This window comes from Muntiacus reevesi, chromosome 2 (assembly GCF_963930625.1).
Source record: "Muntiacus reevesi chromosome 2, mMunRee1.1, whole genome shotgun sequence".
Classification (NCBI taxonomy): Eukaryota; Metazoa; Chordata; class Mammalia; order Artiodactyla; family Cervidae; genus Muntiacus; species Muntiacus reevesi.
In genome coordinates, this window is record NC_089250.1 from 135,530,240 (window position 1) to 135,543,699 (window position 13,460).

The following is a 13,460-nucleotide window of genomic DNA, read 5'->3' on the forward strand; positions in this document are numbered from 1 at the left end:
GAGTTGGACATGACTGAGTAATTGAACTGAACTGAGTCGTATTAAATTAAGAGCCCCGCTGCTCTAGTATGACCTCATTGTACTTGGTGATACCTTCAAAGACCTTTTCTCCAAATAAGTCACATTCACAGAAAAATATAAAAGTTGAGAGTTTTATATTTTTATTTTTTATGTGTATCTTTTGGGGGCATACAATTCAACCCTTAGCAGACATTTGGAAGAAATCTGTGCAGATATATAACATGTAATATTTAACCCTTAATGTGAAATATTTAAATAATGAGGTAAATGAGTAAAGTATAAAAGTGAGAAATATTCACATTGTTGTTGAGCATGGATATTATAAATATCAACTTTTAAAAATTAAATTTTATTTATCCAGTTTTGTTAATGATTAGTGTTTATTGTTGGATACTTCTGAAGTGGCCTAACTTATATAAAGACTTCATACAAGTATTCATGCCTATGCTAATAAATTCAGTTTCTAATTACAGAAATTCTCTCTTTTGCTAGTAGAAGTGACTACTTCACTTAAAACTTCAGACTTCACTGGTAAAGAGGGTTAAAGAGCAAATTGTTCAGGAACTCCACTGTAAAGGAAATGGTGATCTACTAATTTATAATCATCACGTTCCAATTAACTTCCTTGTCAGTATTTGTGGTGAGTACTATCCTCTGAAATTTTAAGAAGTGAAACACCATTGTAAGTTGTTCAAATCAAGAACAATTCTTGACAAAATTTAGCTTTTAAAAGCGTAAGCAAATACATGTAATTATGTCTCTTCCTTGGACTTTTTGCAGTGTTCTTAATTTGGTAAATTAAAATGCCAGCATTCACACGCTCTAGTGTCAAAACCTCCCCTTTTGTAATTCTACCTTGTAGGTAGTGAATGGTGCTCAGTCATGATGACTTATGTGAAAAGTACTTTGCAACTCTTTCCCCCATTCACAGATCCTTCTTGATTTACGTGCAACACTCGTCCAAAAAGCTGCAGGGGGGTGAGTATCATCAGTACTCAGGCTGTGTAAATTTCTTTGTTTAGCATCTGTAGAAATGGAAGCATCTCTCCTCTCCTTAGGCTGTGAGGCCAGATCTAGTTCCCATAGACACAGTATCCTGATTTCAAATGTGCTCTCTCTCGTTGCAGTTGTTGTCCCTCAAAGGTCTATGGAGATGGGAAGGTGAGTACCCACCATCCTGTCATTCAGGGCTTCTTCTGAGACCAGGGTCCAGGCTACTGAGGCTGGAGGTGACATGTACACACACTCCAGCATGGTTTCCCCAGGTCAGGCCAGCTTGGAGCACTGCCCATCAGTATAAGAGCAGGAAGCTTACCCCTCGAAGCCCTGTGTTTTCTCTTAGATCAGCACCCTAGACTCCCAGGTAGAATGGGGAAATCCTTTCTCTTTAAATACCATCGTGACTATTTGGCGCTTTGAAGTCAGAGGTGAGGGATTAAGCCCTGCTCTTTGGCAAACAGGAGAGAATGTTTTTGTTTAATATTCTTCTTCTCTTTGTTGGTAAACTTTCTCCATCATGACTAAGGAGAAACAGAAGATTATGCAAATCTTTACAAAGAAGAATAAAAGATTGTTTCTAACTCTCCTGGCTGTTTGATGATGATAATAGTGATGAGGATGACTCCCTTCTGGTAGTTTAGCCACTGTATCCTACTCATTCCTGGAAAACAGAAAGCTGAAAGTTTGATTTAAGATGTTGCACTAAAACCATTTTGGTTTGAGATTGTCATCAAAAGCTTATTGAAATTGTAGAAGTTTTCAACCTTGGGATATAGGGAACTTTTTAATTGCTATTATCTATGTGTGGAGCCTTGCGGACTACAGTCCATAGCGTTGCAAAAGAGTTGGACACGACGTAGTGACTAAACAACAAGAGCAAAATGCATGTTCACAGAGATATTCTTTGGGTCAGGAACTGGCAAACTGTAGCCCAAGGGCTACATCTGGCTAACTGCCTGTTTCTTAAATAAAGTTTTATTGGAAGATAGCTACATCCATTTGTTTACATACTGTCTTTGGCAGCCTTTGCCCTGTATGGGCAGAGTTATGTGGTTGTGACAGAAATCACATGGCCCACAAGGCCTAAAATGTTCCCTCCTGACCCATTACAGATGCATTTCGCTCTAGGTAATGCTCCCAAATTGTACAACCACTACTGAAGATCTTCAAGGCCCATTAGAGATGATGTATCCCAAGTCTAAAGTGGTTTTATAGATGGGTCATGAAGTGAGCCATTGATTATGGCTCATGAAGTGAGTTGCCAAGGGTCTTACTGTTTGCCGGTGACTTCTTTTTGCTTTTTTAAAAAAGGAAGATTTTTCTTCCCAGAACTTTTAAAACATTGTGATAAAATAAGCATAATGCAAATTTTACCATTCAGTCTTTTTTAAGTATACAGTTCCATGGCATTAAGAACATTCATATTATTGTACTGCCATTACCACCGTCCATCTCTGAAGCTTTTTCCATCTTGGGATCCCAAACTGAAATTCTGTACCCATTAAATAACCTTTTGTTCCCGTTGCTGCCCATTCCCCCAGCCCCAAACCTTAGGCAACCCCTATTCTACTTTCTGTCTCTTTACATTTGACTACTTCTTGAACCATCAAGAACAACTTATCACAGCCTCTGAGACTGTTAAAGGGTTTATCACTGTGAAGTCCTTTGTGACTAGCTTATCCATAACTTTTTAACTGGAAGAACTATGCTTTACAGAAACTGGAAAATCCTAGCCTTTTTCCTGACTGATTCACTGCCACTTGTCTTAGACCAAGGTAACCCGATCAACTTAATATCCGAGAGTATACCCAGGTCACTCTGTTGAAGTTTTACATGAAACTCTAGACTGCTGTGTACATCCTGTTTCTTGATTTCATCTTGATGAATAAGTTAAGCCATGATTTCCATATTTTACACATTTACCACTTAGAGAGTAATCTTACTTTGAAATTCTTGCAGGAGGAGGAAGGGCACTGGGCAGGCAAGTTAGATGACTAACTGTTACCTCCATGTGCATCCTAAAAGCAAATAAATCATGTGAAGGCATTTGTTTGAAGTATTTGTCATCAGGCCTTAAATTATGTCCCATGGTTCATTGTTGCATCCAGATAGGAAATTCTTAAAGTTAATTCAGTGTTTGTTAGCTTACCATGTACATTACTTATATCATCTCATTAATCCTCATAAAAACTCCTCAGAGATACATATTTCAATTATATTCATTTGAGTGGTGAGGAAACTGAGTCCAAAAACAGTTCTTTGCCCTAACCATAGAGCTAGTATGAGATTGTGCCAGAATGTCAGCACAGGCAGTTGGTTGCGAAGTCAGAATTCATTTATCTGTTTGTATATTCCTTCATCCTTTCCCTCCATTCAACATGTTCAACAAATATTTAATGAGTTTGTTATGTTTTAGACTCTTTTTTTAGCCACACAGCATGGCATGGGGGATCTTAACTCTGCCCAGGGATTGAACCATGCCCCTGGCAGTGGAAGCAAAGAATCTTAACCAACTTGGTCTAAGCACTGAACTGCCAGGGAAGTCCCATATTATGTTTTAGTCTTGATTTAAGGGATACAGCAGTAATGATAAAGTGCTGGCCCTCATGGGGTTATGCTCTGTTAACTGTTTTCTATGCAGCCATCTTGTCTTCTCATTTATCATCTGATCAAAGATGCTTTGATACTGGTGCCTTTTTCAGCTTCTCATTTAGAAGGTATCAAAGGAAGGTTTGATAACTGGCAGAAGGTTTTCCGGTTATCTGGGAGAACTCCTTTCAACAGACAAACTAAGGACTCATTGAAGACAAATAGTGTCTCTCTCTTGTCGAACTATCAAGAACAACTTATCACAGCCTCTGAGACTGTTATAGATTTATCACCCTGAAGGTCATGAGTTAAGAATGCCTATCTAATATTATAGCTAATCCACTCCCCGCTCACCCCACTTTAATTTAGGCCAGTTTTCTTTTAGCATTTCCACAAACCTGTCCAAAAATTAATCAGTATCTTAGCCATTAAGTCTTTGAGTAGCCGAATACAGTATGAAGACTAATTTTCGTTTTGTTTTCAAAGGGATTTTTTTGTATTTGGTCCAAGATGGAATTGTGAAGTTCAAGCAAGAAGACTGTCTTTGGTTTTTTGACATCCTCCTCTTTCAGAGGGATTCCTTGGTGGCTCAGACGGTAAAGCGTCTGCCCGCAATGTGGGAGACCCAGTTTTGATCCCTGGGTCGGGAAGATCCCCTTGGAGAAGGAAATGGCAACCTACTCCAGTACTCTTGCCTAGAAAATTCCATGGATGGAGGAGCCTGGTGGGCTACAGTCCATGGGGTCACAAAGAGTCAGACACAACTGAGCGACTTCACTTTCACTTTTCTTTCGGATCTACTTTTCTACTTCTGCTGCTTCTCCGGCCTCCCAGCCAGCAGGGTGTTACAGTTTTATAGTTCAGTTCAGTTCAGTTGCTCAGTCGTGTCCGACTCTTTGCGACCCCATGGACTACAGCACACCAGGCTTCCCTGTCCATCACCATCTCACAGGACTTGCTCAAACTCATGTCCATTGAGTTAGTGATGTCATCCAACCATCTCATCCTCTGTGGTCCCCTTCTACCTTCAATCTTTCCCAGCCTCAGGGTCTTTTTCAGTGAATCAGTTCTTCACATCAGGTGGCCAAAGGAATCGAGCTTCAACTTCAGCATCAGTCATTCCAATGAATATTCAGGATTGATTTCCTTTCGGATTGAATGGTTTGATCTCCTTGCAGTCCAAGGGACTCTCAAGATTCTTCAACACCACAGTTACCCTGCTAAAGTGTTAGCTCTTAACCAGAGATTCATGCCTTTCCTGTGTGTTCTCCCTGCCTGCAGACCGAGAGTACTAATCCTCATTAACTGAGAACAAATAGCTGAAAATGGTTCATAAGGGCTTAATTATGACCCTGGCCTGGAATATTTGCCCTTTAATGGAAAACATTTTTTTGCTACGCCTCCATTCCAGAGGAGTGAATGAAGATTTAACATACCTGTTCTACAATGTTGAACTAACCCAAATTGCTAAGCATTTTTGTGGAACTAGTTTTCTTTGTACTACTTTGAATTGCTCAGTGAAATATTTAAGTTTCCCAATCTTGTTTTGAAAAATTGAGTGTGTTGAGTATTGAATTCAGAGGAGGGAGAGCTTTCTGACCATTGCATGCCTTAGTTTAGTCTGTGTGCTGGTTCTGTTGCCCCGCCAGGAGTGTCTCATTCATTCTACAAACATTCTTGGGTACACTTGCTATCAGGACCTTTGTTGGGTGGGACAGAATTACTAGGTACTGTTCATCTGCTGGTGGTCCACACAGTTCCTACTTAAACTTTACATTTTTGTAGTCCTTTACAGTTTACAATTTATAAAAAATTTTCTCACTTATTTAATCTTATATATGCTCACTATAACAATGCACAGGTATAAAGAAAATCTTCCCTATACACCAGTGGTTAAAGTAATATTAGTTCCAATTTTCATAGGAAGCAAGTAAAGCCAAGGGAAGTTAAGAGATTTGCCCTTACTAAAAAACCAGGCTCTCTGGGTGCAGTATCCTTTCTTCTAAACCACAGCTACCTATAAAGTTAGGACTTTTTCATGTGCCTACTTTTCTCTGGTGTGAATGTTCTGTCACTAAGTTTATATATTGCATTTGCCCCAGTTGAATTTCATATCCTTTTTTTTTTCTTGATGGAATATTTTTCCCCTAATTTTTCCATAATAATCCCTAACTTTAGAATTACCTACATTCAGATTTGATGACATATTCTAAGTTTCTATATTTAGGTCCCTTGTCCATTTATGATCTTTGGAGATTTAATCTGAGCTTTCAAAGTAACAGTTGTGATTCTATACTGATGTTTTAAAATATGGTAGCCCTGACGATTGGAGTAAATCCAGTTTTCACATACAGTCTGTACCTATTCTAGTTCCATCCTCTGTTCTTCCAGTTGAAGTAGAACTTGCCTCAGCCAACTGTTGACATCACAGTAAAGAAAATACAGCCAGTTTTATCTGCCTCTCAAGGGAAAAAAAGCAAATTTGGTTGGTTTGTCTCTTTAGCATAGTGTATCTAAAGCACTTTAAAATATTTATTTAGCTAGTTGCACAGTCTTCAGCAGACTGATCTTATCTCTATTCCTAATGCTATTTATCTGTACTCACTTTTAGTATTTTGACTTAATTCTGTTTTTGTCTCTGGCTTTCTCATTTATTTTTAATATCCATAGTTGTTGGTATTTTGCCTTACTATCACTGTCTTTGTAACTGGCAGAATCTTAAGCATGTAGGGCTAGTTTTTGACCACCCATAGTATTTCCTCTCTCAACTGGAGATTTTGTCATTTGATTCTCTTTCATTTAACACTTTATTAATAAATCGGGTGTATGTATTACTCTATAATTGTTTCTTGTGCATAAGTATCTCTCTCTGCTCCTTGGTTTGACGTTAATTAGTAGTTCTGGGTGGCGGTGATTAGCATATCCTTTGTAAGGATCCCTTCAAGAAGAAAGCCCCCTCCCTACAAATACACAGTTTTTCAGTCAATATTTATTTGAATGATTACTGTTTGTCATCCACTGTGCTAGGGATGCACAGTCAAGTGACAGATCCACTGGGCTTACACTAGCAGGAGATTCAGACAAGTTAACCCGGTAATACAGTTCAGTGTAGGGTGGGGCTTGAGAGAATAAGAATGAGTTGTGTTTTCTCTCTCTCTGTGGCTCACCTGGTAAAGAATCCACCTGCAATGTGGGAGACCTGCACATACACACACACACACACACACACACACACACACACACACACACACACGAGTTGGGCAGATTTAGCAAGGGTGGGGAGGGGACTGAGATGGGATTGGGACAGGATTCTTATTTGAAAGAATAAGGCTCATCCCTCAATCAGTTCAGTTCAGTCGCTCAGTCGTATCCGACTCTTTGCGACCCCGTGAATCACAGCACGCCAGGCCTCCCTGTCCATCACAAACTCCTAGAGTTTACTCAAACTCATGCCCATCGAGTCGGTGATGCCATCCAGCCATCTCATCCTCTGTCGTCCCCTTCTCCTCCTGCCCCCAGTCCCTCCCAGCATCAGGGTCTTTTCCAATGAGTCAACTCTTCTCATGAGGTGGCCAAAGTATTGGCGTTTCAGCTTCAGCATCACTCCTTCCAATGAACACCCAGGACTGATCTCCTTCAGGATGGACTTGTTGGATCTCCTTGTGCAAGGGACTCTCAAGAGTCTTCTCCAACACCACAGTTCAAAAGCACCAATTTTTTGGTGCTCAGCTTTCTTCACAGTCCAACTTTCACATCCATACATGACCACTGGAGAAACCATAGCCTTGACCAGATGGACCTTTGTTGGCAAAGTAATGTCTCTGCTTTTTAATATGCTATCTAGGTTGGTCATAACTTTCCTTCCAAGGAGTAAGTGTCTTTTAATTTCATGGCTGCAGTCACCATCTGCAGTGATTTTGGAGCCCCCCCCCCCCAAAAAAAAAGTCTGACACTGTTTCCACTGTCTCCCCATCTATTTCCCATGAGGTGATGGGAGCAGATGCCATGGTCTTAGTTTTCTGAATGTTAAGCTTTAAACCAACTTTTTCACTGTCCTCTTTCACTTTCATCAAGAGGCTTTTTAGTTCCTCTTCACTTTCTGCCATAAGGGTGGTGTTATCTGCATATCTGAGATTATTGATATTTCTCCCAGCAATCTTGATTCCAGTTTGTGCTTCATCCAGACCAGCGTTTCTCATGATGTACTCTGCATATAAGTTAAATAAGCAGGGTGACAATATACAGCCTTGACATATTCCTTTTCCTATTTGGAACCAGTCTGTTGTTCCATGCCCAGTTCTAACTGTTGCTTCCTGACCTGCATACAGGTTTCTCAAGAGGCAGGTCAGGTGGTCTGGTATTCCCATCTCCTTCAGAATTTTCCACAGTTTATTGTGATCCACACAGTCAAAGGCTTTGGCACAGTCAATAAAGCAGAAATAGATGTTTTTCTGGAACTCTCTTGCTTTTTTGATGATCCAGCGGATATTGGCAATTTGATCTCTGGTTCCTCTGCCTTTTCTAAAACCAGTTTGAACATCTGGAAGTTCTCAGTTCACGTATTTGCTGAAGCCTGGCTTGGAGAATTTGGAGCATTACTTTATTAGCGTGTGAGATGAGTGCAATTGTGCAGTAGTTTGAACATTCTTTGGGATTGCCTTTCTTAGGGATTGGAATGAAAGCGGACCTTTTTCAGTCCTGTGGCCACTGCTGAGTTTTCCAAATGTGCTGGCATATTGAGTCCAGCACTTTCACAGCATCATCTTTCAGAATTTGAAATAGCTCAACTGGAATTCCATCACCTCCACTAACTTTGTTTGTAGTGTGCTTTTTAAGGCCCACTTGACTTCACATTCCAGAATGTCTGGCTCTAGGTGAGTGATCACACCATTGTGATTATCTGGGTCGTGAAGATCTTTTTTGTACAGCTCTTCTGTGTATTCTTGCCACCTCTTCTTAATATCTTCTGCTTCTGTTAGGTCCATACCATTTATGTCCTTTTTTTTTCCATTTATTTTTATTAGTTGGAGGCTAATTACAATATTGTAGTGGTTTTTGTCATACATTTCTGTCCTTTATTGTGCCCATCTTTGCATGAGATGTTCCCTTGGTATCTCTAATTTTCTTAAAGAGATCTCTAGTCTTTCCCATTCTGTTGTTTTCCTCCATTTCTTTGCACTGATCACTGAGGAAGGCTTTCTTACCTCTCCTGGCTATTCTTTGGAACTCTTCGTCAAATGGGAATAGCTTTCCTTTTCTCCTTTGCCTTTCAGTTCTCTTCTTTTCCCAGATATTTGTAAGGCCTCCTCAGACAGCCATTTTGCCTTTTTGCATTTCTTTTCCATGGGGATGGTCTTGATCCCTGTCTCCTGTACAATGTCATGAACCTCCGTCCATAGTTTATCAGGCACTCTGTCTATCAAATCTAGTCCCTTGAATCTACTTGTCACTTCCACTGTATAATCATAAGGGATTTGATTTAGGTCATACCTGAATGGTCTAGTGCTTATCCCTACTTTCTTCAGTTTAAGTCTGAATTTGGCATTAAGGAGTTCATAGTATGAGCCACAATCAGCTCCTGGTCATGTTTTTGCTGACTGTATAGAGCTTCTCCATCTTTGGCTGCAAAGAATATAATCAGTCTGATTTCAGTGTTGACCATCTGGTGATGTCCATGTGTAGAGTCTTCTCTTGTGTTGTTTGAAGAAGGTGTTTGCTATGACCAGTGCGTTCTCTTCGCAAAATTCTATTAGCCTTTGCCCTGCTTCATTCCGTACTCCAAGGCCAAATGTGCCTGTTACTCCAGGTGTTTCTTGACTTCCTACTTTTGCATTCCAGTCCTTTATAATGAAAAGGACATCTTTTTTGGATGTTAGTTCTAAAAGGTCTTGTAGGTCTTCATAGAACCGTTCAACTTCAGCTTCTTCAGCGTTGCTGGTTGGGGCATAGGCTTGGATTACTGTGATATTGAATGGTTTGCCTTGGAAACAAGCAGAGATCATTCTGTCATTTTCGAGGTTGCATCCACGTACTGCATTTCAGACTCTTTTGTTGACCATGATGGCTACTCCATTTCTTCTAAGGGATTCCTGCCCACAGTGGTAGATATAATGGTCATCTGAGTTAAATTCACCCATTCCAGTCCATTTTAGTTCGCTGATTCCTAGAATGTCGACATTCACTCTTGCCATCTCCTGTTTGACCACTTCCAATTTGCCTTGATTCATGGACCTGACATTCCAGGTTCCTATGCAATATTGCTCTTTACAGCATCGGACCTGGCTTTTATCACCAGTCCCATCCACAACTGGGTATTGTTTTTGCTTTGGCTCCATCCCTTCATTCTTTCTGGAGTTATTTCTCCACTGATCTCCAGTAGTGTATTGGGCACCTACTGACCTGGGGAGTTCCTCTTTCAGTATCCTATCATTTTGCCTTCTCATACTGTTCATGGGGTTCTCAAGGCAAGAATACTGAAGTGGTTTGCCATTTGCTTCTCCAGTGGACCACATTCTGTCAGACCTAGCAAGAGGGTAAAAAGTTTCATTGTGACTGCAGCATGGAGTTCAATGTAGAGGCTGTAGAAGTAACAGGGTTATGGGATGGGCTTATTAGGTGTTTGGGTTTTATCTTAGGAACAAGGGATTTTTTTAAAATCAGGGAGCAGCATGATCAAATTTTCAGTTGGAAAGGGTCCTCTGCTGTGCTACGGAGAATAGTTTGGCAGAGAAGAGCTGTAGGAAGACCACTTAAGAGTTCATTGAAGTAATGACGGGTAGACATGATGGTGATCTGAACCAGGTAGGTTAAGTGGAAGGATTCAAGAGACGTTTAGCAGAGAGAGTCCTTGAGAGTTATTGATTACAAGGGAGGAGTACATTAAGAGAAAAAGATAGATGGTGAAGGGTAATGAGAAGTCCTTCAGTTCTGTGTTCCCTCCCATTCCTCCATCATTGATTTTAAGCAGTCATAGATTTTGAGCTATAATATCCATGGCCATAAAATAAATACATTTAGGCCCAATAGGACACTTTAAATTTTAATATTTTCTAAAATCTCTGTGGGATGACTTATAGATTACAGAGGGTAGTTTTATGTCAGAGATATCCTATGTTCAAAGTTTAAATAGCATACTTAGGTATATAAAATAATTTACAATAATGGAAAAGTCATCTTATTTAATATTTCAGGGAAATAAAAATGTAACTTTATTTTAAAAATGTTATATGCTGTTAAACATCTGTTCACTGATGATATATTTATTAGGCAAGAAAGGAATGTGAACTTTTCAGTACAGAATTGCCCATCCATGGCCCAGCCTTAACTGAAATAAAAGTCTATACTTAAAAATATAAAGTAATGAAACTGTTTCTTAGGTATACAGATAGCCCCAGGTAGTTCCAATGGTTGTCAGGAACCAAGTTGTTATTTGTGGTTTCCTGAAAGAATCTAGATCAGTGATCAAGTGAAACAAGTTATCGCTGTGTGATTTTGCTACTTTGATGGGAAATCACCAGTGACCAGTTCACTCCTAAGTACACTGTATTATTTCCCTTCCTCCTTTCATTTATAAAGTTTCTTTATTTCTTTTTTAAAAAGTTAATCTTTTTTTTTTTTTTTAACCTAACTCCTCTTAAATTCTTGGGTTTAAGAAGTTCTCTTAGGACATGTAAATAATATGTGCCTTCATTTTGATCTTGACCAAAATCAGCTCTGTGATGATGAATTTGCCACTTCTCAGGGTCTTGGCTTCTGCATCTTTAAAGTGAGAAATCTCAAGTAGATCAGTGATAAGGGGACCTCAGCTATGATTCTCTTATCTGCCTTTTCTCTTTCTTGGTCCTGTATATTTAGTTGTTCCCAGGCCTTTGTCTACTTGAACGTCCCTCTGGTTTTTGATATTTGTTATCAGAGCCGTACTGAGGCTTCTACGGTTTGTTGCAGTCCCCACAGTCAGAACCAAAGGACTCAGAGATGAGTTACTGGAAAGCAGTCCGAAGGGAGGAGAAGCAACACAGCAGCTAGAAGTCTATGTTTAAATCCTTAGAACTTATACATGAATCAGGACACTTGCCCCTTCTTAACATTCCCTCTCGCCATTTCTTTTGTTATTTTTTTTTTTGACCCAACAAATGTTTGAGTTTTTGTTTTTGCTTTTTGTGTGTGTGTGCATTTTTTTCCCTTTGAATGGACAAGGTGGGGTGGTAGCTGAAGAGGGGAAAGGAGAAACTACTGAACATTTCACTACAAACCACACTGCCTCAAGACACAAAGCACAGCTTTTCTTACAAAGCTATCATTCTCTTCCTGCTTCCAAGACCACCATTTGCAGCTTTATTATGAAAGCCCTACCTCCACTGGAGACTGTCTGTCTCCAGGTCCTGCTCTATAGCATATTTGTGACCTCTGTCTCCACTGCTAGTGTAAACCCTAATATCCAGCCACACATGCATTTCCTCAGGGAATGCCAGTGACCCCACTTAGTGTGGATAGCATCACTGACTCAATGGATATGAATTTGACAAATTCTGGGAGAGAGTGAAGGACATGGGAACCTGGTGTACTGCTCATAGGGTTGCAAAGAGTTGGACACGACTTAGTGACTCAACAGCAACACACTGTTGATCACCAATCACACTTACACTCCCAGGACTTCATTAAGTGTTATTCCTTAAAAATACATTTAAAATAGCTTCAGATACAAATTAGGAAGATAGCAAGTCATAGTGTATATGTTGTAGTATTCAATATATACAATAGTATCTTCTATTTCTACTTTAAAAATACACTAAAAATAGGATGACTTTTCACATATCCATATGTTTAATTAGTTTTCAGGATGAACTATCTTCAGAGTAGTCCTGCAGCTGTAAAGTCATTTCACAGGACGTGTTTTCGTTGCTCATTGTGATTGCCAGGACTTACTGAAGTTGATCCCAGCTTGGAAATTGGCTTGTATACTTTTCCAAAGTGGTTCTTCTGAGGACTATGAAAATGTGGTCACTGAAAACTGTTTCAGAAAATCTGTTGCTCTTGCTATGATATTAAAATGGTAATTTTTAAAGGTTATGTTCTCGCTACCTTAGTTTAATTAGAAATTGGATATTTTGTAAAAGCTGTCTTGTCACTTGGTGTATTTTTGACTTGAAACGTATCTTTGAACATTTGTATGCTGCTAGACGACGAGTGGTCATTGGGTTATTGGTTTGTCACTAGAGCCATCTCCACTCTGGTAGGTAGTAAGTAAGGTGACTTGATTGGAGGTAAAGGAAATACTCTGCATTAGTTCCCCACCCCCACGACTGTCAACTCCTTAGCCGTCACTGCTTTCACTTCTCCAGAAGCAAAGATGATGTATGTTATGGCAGTACCTTTTCCTCTTTCTAACATGCAAGATTGGAAGTTGCCTTTGACAGATACCTTTGGGATGTTCTTTTGAACTTTTGTTTTACTGGTGGAGACAACACTGATTGCCTGCTATTTTAGGATTACTGGATTGCAGTCTTCTAAGCAAGGAGGAACCAAGTCTAATTTATGTTTAGCAAAATACTGGTTTTAGTAGAAATTTATAAGTTTGTGGAATGCAAAATATTAGGATTGAATGACTTTGAGAAATCCTTTAGAGTATGCTTTTGAATCTGTTTTTTTTTTTTTTTTGCGTGTGTGTGTGTGTGTGCAATGAATGGCCTCTTGTAGTTCTCAAGTCCGCTAGAAAGAGAACTGGGTCTTTTTGTTTGGAACCTTGCAAACAAAACTCTTTACCTTTCCAGTTATATCCCCACCCCTAGGGTTTTCCCGCTTGCTTACAGTTGTAAGTGATCCTGATCTACACCCACCCCGCCCCAAGTACC

At 39.7% G+C, this 13,460-nt stretch overlaps 1 protein-coding gene across 2 annotated transcripts in view; it reads left to right on the forward strand.

Annotated features, from left to right (window-relative positions):
• Nucleotides 1-13,460, forward strand: part of PCGF5 (polycomb group ring finger 5) — a 118,358-nt gene that overhangs the window by 49,139 nt on the left and 55,759 nt on the right. The window contains exons 2-4 of one of the 2 annotated variants that reach the window (XM_065922900.1): nucleotides 514-661; nucleotides 953-999; nucleotides 1,149-1,182. The exons of the other annotated variant lie outside the window; for it this stretch is intronic. The gene's annotated coding sequence lies outside the window, so the exon portion shown is untranslated. The remainder of the gene's footprint in view (nucleotides 1-513; nucleotides 662-952; nucleotides 1,000-1,148; nucleotides 1,183-13,460) is intronic. 2 annotated transcript variants of the gene reach the window in all.